Source organism: Callithrix jacchus, chromosome 6 (genome assembly GCF_049354715.1).
Source record: "Callithrix jacchus isolate 240 chromosome 6, calJac240_pri, whole genome shotgun sequence".
Taxonomy (NCBI): Eukaryota; Metazoa; Chordata; class Mammalia; order Primates; family Cebidae; genus Callithrix; species Callithrix jacchus.
In genome coordinates this window covers 142,940,823-142,951,054 of record NC_133507.1, presented here as the reverse complement: position 1 = coordinate 142,951,054, position 10,232 = coordinate 142,940,823, and the positions used below count along the sequence as shown (strand labels likewise).

The window sequence follows — 10,232 nt, the reverse complement described above, 5'->3', positions numbered from 1 at the left end:
TGGGTTTTGACAAATGCATAATGACATATATCCACTGTTTTGGTGTCAGAGTAGTTTCATTGCTCCAAAATTCTTCTCTATTCTACTTACTCATCATGCTTCTGTTTTCTTAATACTGTATCTTAGTGTACATGATAGTCAAGCAAAGCAGAGCCCATTTAGATCTCTAATATGCCATAATGGAACAAAACAGTTTTCAGAAGTAACCAGTGTACCCCAGTTTAAAAGGTCCTTGATAGTGTAGTTGGTGGTAGTCTAAAAGATTCTCATATTATAAGTTGAATCTTCTCCAATGTACAGAAAGCCTGAGATGACCTAAAATAACATTAAGCCAAAAGCTTATTATTCTAGACACAATGATTGCTAAAAAGCTAAAAGAGAGGCTCAGCCCAAGCAGAATTTGCTTTGGAGAAAGATTACCCACTTTGCAGGGCACTCTGAACAGTGGACTTGAGAGTTGTGGACGGATGAGAATGCCTTGAGCTCTGGGTCACTTCTGTTCTCCATTTCACAGTATCTCTAAGATGGGTCACTTCTCTGCTGCATTCATGGTAGCACAACACATTCTTAGTTGTAGAAAAACGACATCTAGAGTTAGACATTTCATCAAATTTTTGGAATCCCAGTTAGGATTATAAAGTGTTCTTTAATGTTGTTTTATAATGGCATTTCAAAAGGGCATAAAAGCTTTGCTTTATCCTTTATCTGATAAAAGCAAAATTATATAAAAATCTACAAATTATATAAAAATCTATATCACTAATGTTGTATCAGATTAGAAAAACTTATTGAAACTGTTAGAATCAGGCTTCTCGGGCCAATATTTAATGATTTATTCTTTTGGCAACAGCCAAAGTTAGGTTGTAGAACGTAACTCAAAGGCTCTGGAATTGTCTAGAGATCTTAAAAGTTCATAAACAAAGGGTTAACATACAGGACCTGAGTGGAAAATGCTCAGATGCCTTTGAAATACCAAATCAATTACTATTTTAAATAGTAGAATAAAAGTAACATTCAAAGAAGCCTCGGAGATAATGAGGAGAACAATTTGTTGGTGTTTGTTTTTCTGTGAGAGCTCTGTAAGGTGGTAAACAGTATTGAAAGGAAAAAAAAATAAAGAGATGCACTTAAGAAAATATAAAACTCTTAAGGGTGTGTTAGTGTGAGTGGGTGTGTGTGACATACACATCCCTCCACCCATCCATACATATGTGCATCCATGCATGCATCCACACACACATCAGCTCTCAACGTTCTTTCCTGACGCAGCTGCCTATTCCTGATTCCCTGCCTGTTGATGTATATTGTGGTGATGATTCCAAGTAAAAATACTACTGGTGAAAACTGCTCCTTCTCAGGGTTGTGTGTGCCTGTCATGGGGTGGGGCAAGGGGAGCTTCTCTCTCTTTCCTCTCAGAATCCTACAACACCTGGTGGTATCTGGCTGCACAAACCGGCTTTAAGCACCCAGCCAGGTTGCTTGGTCCTGAGTTTATTCTTTCTAACAGGGAGTGATTATATAGAACAAAAGCTCTGAGCAGCATATTCTCTAAGAGGATTTAAGGCGATATCTCCAGAGGAAGTCAGTAGTCCTAGAAAGATATGAAACTTCAAAGCTTCCTTGCAGCTGGAAAGCCCCTAACTCATAATAAAAAGAGAAGGGAGGAGGGGACCTTTGCAAATGTCAGAAGAACTAAAGGTAAAACTCCTGGGTGGAATGTTTGCTGATGGTTTTCTTAATGCACCAATATATTAACAAAAGCCCAATCTTTTAAGCCATTTTCAATTTGTAGTCTTAACTTTGAAATACTTAGCTTTGGTATGTAGGAGTGATTTTAAAAATATGTTTATTCTGATTTTGCTTAATAATTCTTGCACAGTGTGTTTCATTTATCACATACACAGTACTTGATTGTTAATGTGGAATTACGTATTATTTACCCCATTGATTTATCCCTCAGTCTGGAATTATATATTTCCCAATGAAAACCAGAAATGACAGTTGAGATCCTGGAAATCCACCTTATATCTCTGTGCAATACACTGCTGCTACAGCGTAACCTACATACTCCTGGATGGGGGATCAACAGTAAAACTTGAGCTCCTGTGCTGTGAACTTACTTGCATTCCCCAAAATTCACATGTGAAGCTTTAACCTCCAATATAATTGTATTTGGGGATAATGCCTTTGAGAATGTAATCAAGGTTAAATGAAGGTGGGTGAGGCCCAAATCTTTCATGATTGGTGTTCTCAAAAGAGGAGGAAGAGACTCCAAGAGACCCTGCACCCGCCTCCGCACCCGCCTGTCTGCATGCAAAAGCAAAGGCCATGTGAGGACACAGTAAGAAGACAGCCATCAGGAAACAAGGAAGGGAGGCTTTACCAGAAGCCAATCCTGGCAGCACCCTGATCTTAGACTTCCAGCCTCCAGGACTGTGAGAAATAAATGTCTATTGTTTAAGCCACACAACTTGTGTTTCTTTGGGATAGCAACCCAAGCTGACGAGTACATCCTGAACTGAAGGAGAATAGTTACTTACTATCATACAGGGAGGTTCATGGGCTTTGTGTTTTCGAGCCATAGAAAATCTATCTGTGTTTTGGCCCAAGCCCTAACTGGGAAAACATTTTTTTTTTCCCCAGAAAACAGGGCAGAATTCAATCCCTTTCATCCCTTCCTCAAATGCAGAATCCAAAAAAGGCAGAATATAACGGTATAGAAAAGAGATCCCAGCTTGACCAGAACAAAGGCAACTCATTCTACTGGCTACATCTACCTTGGGATTTCCAACTTTCCAACACATACCAATGAGATATTAATTGAACATTTACTTTAAGAAATTATTTGTTGTTTGTTACAAATAAGTATGCTTAAGCCAGCTATGTAGTGAAATAAATCTGTTCTCATTCTACAATATAAGTTTGGTCCTGCTTTTAAAAATGTCCTTTTTACTGCATTTATAAAATTACAAGTTAAAAAATGTGGGATATTTTTATAGGGAGATAACTGGATTAGCTGGCTATTACTCAATGATTGAATTCAGAATTATAATACCTAAATTCACAGAAGTGGAAATAAAAAAAAATAAAGGATTTTCAACCTCATTAGAAATCAATGAACTGCAAGTATATTCTACCGTTGTATATGACGTTTTACCTACCAAATTGATGAAAAAGGAGAAAAAGACCCACTTTTGTTCTGGAATATGATAAAAACAGAACTTTACATAGACATTTTCATGGCAATATAATGAAGATAGGATGAAATACAGGCTACCACAGACTTGGTAGTTGTGTTTATGAAAATTCACACCAAAGAAGGTTTTATCAAAATTGTCAGCCTCCCCGGTGTTCCTGAGTCCTGGCGTTCCCAGGTTAACATTTTCCTTTACTCCTCAAAGCATCATTCTCAGTCCACGCTCTACAGCACCACTGCTTTCCAGAATTTCTGAGCGTTCTCTGAGGGCGATTTCTTTACTATCATTTCCTGCTTCTACGGAATTTTTAAATTCATCCTTGCCACGGTTCCCTCTTTTCTTATTCCACTGCGTTTTCTTATTGCACGGATCTCTTCGCTGTTCTTGTCCCTAATTGTGGGTGATAAGGTAGAATTACGAGGCAACAGGGAATAGGAGAAAGAGTGTAAAAGAGAAGCTCTCCCTGCCTCCCTTGTCCATTGGCAGTGCCTGTTGAGAGGAATTCTCATGGACCAGGTTTCCTCCCCACCTGATCCTGACGGGCCCTGGCAAACCTCCACTTTTTCAGGTCTCTCTCTTCACTTTGGAAACCTTCTGTTCCCTCTGTAGCTGAAAATCATTAACTCTTTTTCTAAATTATTCTTCTCTAGGCAGAGAGACTCTCCTCCCTCAATCAATACTAGGCATCAGGCTAAACTTTGTATTTTTAAAACTCACTGAAGTATCTTTTTAAGCAAACATCCCATCTCCTCCAAATCCTGACTTTTAGCAGCACAAAACACTACCAAAATGCAGGAACATATACATATATACATACATACATATGACTGTAATATGTTAATGGGGAAATGTAAAAATTAGAAGGAATGAGAAATCCAAACAAGAACAATGAAAACAATACCTGAATTTAAAATATTAAAAGCATCCATTAAAACCAAAAATCTTGATATCTCATTTACTCATTTATGAAAAGTTACATCTGCTTGTGTCTAAAGACACGGTGTAGCCAGGCACGGTGACTCAAGCCTGTAATACCAGCACTTGAGGCCAAGGTGGGTGGATTGCTGTAGGCCAGGAGTTTGAGACCAGCCTGGGCAACATGGTGAAACCCTTTCTCTACTAAAAATATACAAAAATTAGCTGGTTGTGGTGGTGTGCACCTATAATCCCAGCTACTTGGGAGGTTGAGGAACGAGAGTCACTTGAGGGTGGAAGGCTGCTGTGAGCCAAGATGGAGCCACTGCATTTTAGCCTGGGTGACAGAGCAAGACTCTGTCTGAAAAAAAAAAAAAAAAAAAAAAAAAAAAGGCACAGCATACTCCATGCTATTATTGGAAGTAATCTCAGAGGGGTAAGATTTCATGATTTTTTTCAAAGTGGGCATCTTCTAATTTTCTGTATTGCTCTAAAAGGGCACTCTTGTACAATCAGAAAAAATCCAGAAATGCAGTTTTTTACTGTGGAAAACCATGTGCAGATTTTGTGAACAGAGTCCTATTTAGTCAGGCTATCTTTTCTGCCATGATACAGGTGATTAAAGAGGCTGATACAATAGCATAAATATATATTTTTTCTCTAGAGCAAGTCCTAGAACTTGTCTGTGGTCTCTGTCTTTCTTCCAGGTGCTATGTACTAAGATATGAACAAATATGCATACACTTAGATGTATATCACAGTTTTATTACATGCAAGAGGGAAGCAGCAGCTCTTTCAGAAGCCAAGTATACAAAAGCTGCTTTCAGTCTGGTAGGCATTTGAATTACCCATCATCCCACAGAGATGGGCTCCTGAAAACAACTGTATATATACATACACAGTTTACGTTATGCAGATGTGGGCAAAACACCTGCGCCTTTCTGTCTACATTTTCTAGAAGGAAGCAAAACAATTTGGAAATAGCAAACAGGGTGTAACTAGGAGGAGACTCAGCATGGAAGTCACCATGGGCCAAGCCTTGCAGGTGGGGTGGGTAACACAGAAATGAAGTGGGAGCCAAGGTGATAGGGTACAGTCCTTCAGCACATGACAGCAATAACAACAGGGTACACACCAGGTACTGTGGTCAAGATCAGCCTCCCATGCTTCTGCTCAGGAGGTACCACATGTCAGTTGCAATCCCTGGATGTGATGTTGCTTTACATCCTGGGTTGGAGCAGATTCTGCAAAGTAACTGAATTCAGATTTTAGGGTTTTTCTTTCCATGATATGAAATATTGGTAAAGGGTAGACCTCAGCACTTTGCCTGCTGACTGATGGTTTTTTAGAAGTCTCTTTTACCCACCAGGAGGCACACTTCAAAATTTATTCTGGAAGAACAGAATCAAGCACTATAGTTAAGCACGGAAGGAGCTACAGAAACGGTATTTCAAAGTTACTTAATTATGATTCATTAGATTGAGAAATAAAGAATATTCAAAAAGGGTTTACCCTAATAAATCCTATTAAAGGAAATTCTGTCTTTTTTAATGGAGGAACTGAGAATTTGCAGAAGAATTAAAAGCATATGTCACTATCAACATATAAGGTATGTGAAACCTAATTTAAATGAGAGATAATTTGTACATATTTAACATTTTGAATATATTTTAAATATTGCAGTATTTGCTGACTGTATTCATTTCCTCTTGCTGTAGTAGCAAATCACCACAAACTCATGACTTAAAGCAACTCAAATTCATTGTCTTCTGGTTCCAGAAGTCTGACATGGGTCTCACTGGGCTAAAATCAAAGTTTTGGCAGGGCTGCCTTCCTTAGGAAGGCTCTAGAGGAAAATCTGTTTCCTTCTCTTTTCTGGCTTCCAGAAACTGCCCACATTCCTTGGCTTCTGGACTCCTTCTTCCATCTTCAGAGCCAGAATTGCTGCATCCCTTTGATTCTTGGGTAGAAATCACCCTTTACTCACAACCAGGCAAGATTCTCTGCTTTTAAAGACCCATGTGATTCTGTCGGGCAGGCCTACCGAGATAATCCAGGATAATCTTCCCGTTTCAAGGTCCTGAACTGAATCACAGCTGTAAAGTCCCATTTGCCACATCAGGTACCAGGCATTATGACATAGACATCTTTAGGCACTATTATTCTGTCCGCCTCACTGACAATGCAGTGTGGTGTTATAGTGAAGAACGGCACTGAAAATGTTTGCACAGAGATTTTCAGGTCTGCTGACATTTCATTCCTATTAGCAATGCCTGTATATTTTAATTAAAACAGGCCCTTTGAAACGTGGTACACTATCATTTTATGATGTCAAAGCAACGAGGTTAACCTTGAACAGCAACCACTTGAGACACACTAGTCTCCACAGTTGCTTTGCTGCATTAATTATCTGATGATGGACCATCGTATTTCATGGAGATGGCATTTGTGAATGTGGTTATTTAGGTATAAAGCAATAATTTGTCAAAAACTTAAAGTGAATAGCAAACATTGGCTTGTGAAGATCAAGTAGCAGGAAATAATCTGTGATGGAAGAAATTCCATTGAAATCTGGAAATCTAAGTACATTATGTTATTTCTCTTTTCATTTGCAGAAAAGCTTTTTATTAGAAACTCCTCCAGAAGGCTAGTAAATTGTCTTCTTAAACACTGTGTACTTTCTTTTATGGTTTAAAAAATTAGTATTATTAAAACTTCTTAAGTAAGAGAGGCTTTTTGGATCCCTTTGCATTTTGGCCAGTAAAAGTGAATTGCATAATTATTGCTTTGCAGGCTTGAAATGCTGGTTTTTATAGTCAAATTCACTTCCACAGAATATTAAATAAAATGAAAAATTAATAAAAAAAGAGAGCTAGGAATTGAATTATATGATAGTACTAAGGAAGAGACTCCTAAAGAATGAATATATGATATATATGAAAAATTTCCACCATTAATTTTAATTTTGATATTTAAAAAATGATTGATTTCTAATTAACTCCTAATTAAATGCAGTGAATATTTTGGTACTTTTCTGGCATACATTTCCCTTTCCTGTTTCCTAATAGAACTCCAGTAGTTCAGAGTCTATGGGATACTGCCTTTCATCAACCCTTGACTCAAGAGATTGATCTATCCTGACAGTTGTGTTGATCAGTCCCCCCATTTCCTACAGGGACTGGCTCAAGCACGGCCAGGCACACCAGAGTTTGTGTGTGGTGTTTTCTAGCTGAAACCTTTATTTGTGGTTTGGGAGTTTTTTCTTCTGAATGACATTGCCTGTGGATGCAAGTCTTGAAACCATAAGCAAAAAAAAATACCTGAGGATGAGACTGGCAAAAGGAGAAAGGTGTTGCTGAAAGAATTGCAGAGACTGGAAGGCAAAACAGAGCCTGAGTTTGATTACCTCAGGAATTCTCAAGTTATGAGAAGTTTGGACTTTTCACGTTGTCAAGACATTGTATATTGTGTGTTCTGTTATTTGAGACCAAAATGTTTCAAACCATGCTTCAAGCAGTAAGTAAATACATTAATATATTCTCCTTTCAACAAATACTGATCATCTACATTAACTGCCACTCTTTTTTTCTTTTTTTGAGACAGGATCTCGCTTTGTTGCCCAGGTTAGAGTGCAGTGGCACAGTCTCGACTCACTGTAATGCCAGCTGCCAGGCCCAAGCAATCTTCCCACCTTAGCCTCCTGAGTAGCTGGGACCAGAGACCACAGACATGCACCAACATCCCCACCTAAGGTGTTTTTTTTTTTTGTATTTTTAATAAAGATGGGGGTCTCACCATATTGCCCCAGTTGGTCTCAAACTCTTGAGCACAAGTGATCTGCCCACCTTGGCCTCTCAAAGTGCTGGGATTACAGGTATAAGCCATAGCACCCGACGCATCAACTGCCACTCTTAATATCAGGAAGTATATAAATAAAATTGCCAATAGTCTTAATATCACCTTAGTGGTTCCAACGAACAACACTGGAAATTATACTGATTAATTAAGTCCACAGAATTGGATTTATTATAATTCTTGGTTCACAACCAATTATTATTGCATATCTCTCTTATTTATTCACGAAAATTGTTTTGAGAACATCAAAATCCACCTAAGAACTAAAATATTATCAACACTTAACATCAACCCATGTGCTGTCTCCCTATCTTATGGTGAAGTAGCGACTACCCTGACAGTTGTGTTGATCATTCCTTTGCATTTATAGTTGTTTTGATTACATAGATTTTAAGGCCTAACAGCATATGGTTTATCTTTGATTGTTTTTGAGCTTTATTTAAGAGTCACACTTCATGAAGTCTTCTGAGACTTGTGCTTTCAGTCAACATGTTAATTCTTGCATGTGTGTTGTGGCGAGTAACTACTCTTTAATGTTCATTGTTACATAATATTCCACATCATGAATATACCACAATTCTTTTTTAAAAAAATGTATTTATTTCATTAGAGAACTAGGTAAACGTCACATTACACGGCCAAGGCCAAAATAATTTTGCATAGTTAGAATGTGTTCAAGAAACCAGCCACAATTTAATTGGATTAGATTTCTACAAGGACATGACTGTGTTCCTCCAAATAACCTTCATTTAGGAAGATGACATTCCTCCAATATGTGGAAAGACAATAATAAATGCACTTTCTTCTCTCTGCCACTGGGGAAGAAATTCTCCCTCTTCAGGAACCAACACTATTTCTTTTTAGCTGCTCTTTCCCTTCTCCTTTCTTTGGTTTCCCCTTTTCACGAAGCTTCTTCAGTTGTTTTTGCTCACCCATAACATCCTGATGCTCATCTCTGTAGAGTCCCAGAAGTCAGAGTGTCTGCAGAGTCCAGAGTAGGTGTGGTGATCTGGATACCAGTCATAAGTCTCCTTCTCCTTGGCCAAGGGCAGTTCACTGAACAGTTTCACTACTTTCATAGACTTGGAATCAGTAGGCCCGGCAACTTCACCAAATATCCGGGCACTGAGAAGAGACATGTGCAAGGCATATTCTAAAAGGGAGGACATTTCTTGAGCAGCAAAGAGTTAGAGTTCCGTGTTTAAATTAAGAAAGTTTTAATGCCTATTTCAAGATCCATGAACAGAGGAGGCTGGGGATGGTAGCTCATGTCTATAATCCCAGAACTTTGAGAGGCTGAGGTGGGAGGATTGCTTGAGGCCAGGCTTTCAAGACCAGCTCAGGCAACATGGTGAAACCTTGCTTCTGGACCTCACCTTTTTTCACCCATCACCACAATTCTTTATACATTTTTCCATTACAGATTTTTAAATTTCTTTCCAGATTTTTGCTATTATAAACATTTTCCTATGAATGGTTTTATACATCTGTTATGAAGCACATTTAGAACAATTTCTGTTGCCCTGTATCAAGAAATAAAATTGCAGTCACAAGATAAGAAAATATATATATAATACTGTGTTACCCTCTAAAGTGGTCAAATGAATTTATATATTTTCAGTGCAGGTATAAAACATCCAACACTTTGAATTATCAAATTTCTTAATATTTGTTAATCAAATATGATTTCTAATTTTGATCTCATTGTCCTCATTATAATAAGTTTGAACATCTTTCCATATTATTGACTATGGAAATTCCCTTGTCTAGAAATACTTGTTTATATTTTTGTCAACTTTTTATGTATATTGTTTGTTTTTTCTAAAAAAAAAAAAGATTTAATTCAGGCACGGTGCAGGGGCTCACACCTGTAATCTCAGCACTTAGGGAGGCTGAAGTGATGGATAGCTTGAGCCCAGGAGTTTGAGACCAGCCTGGGCAACATGGCAAAACCCCATCTCTACAAAAATGTGTATATATATATATATATATATATACACACACACACACACACACACACACACAATTCACTGGGTGTGATGTTGCATGCCTGTAGTTCCAGCTACTTGGGAAACTGAGGTGGGAGGGTCACTTGAGCCCAGGATGTTGCAATGAGCTGTGACTGTGCCACTGCACTCCAGCCTGGGCAACAGAGTGAGACCCCATCTGCCCCCAAAAAAGAATTATTAACTTTGTTTTTATGATTAACACCTTTTAGTGTTTTATTTAAGAAATCTTGGCCGGGCATGGTGGCTCACACCTGTA

General features: G+C 38.2%; 1 pseudogene; it reads right to left on the bottom strand.

Moving 5' to 3' along the window:
• Positions 1-3,395: 3,395 nt before the first annotated feature.
• On the bottom strand, positions 3,396-9,136 carry LOC100413921 (small ribosomal subunit protein mS33 pseudogene; annotated as a pseudogene).
• Between the last annotated feature and the right edge of the window lie 1,096 nt (positions 9,137-10,232).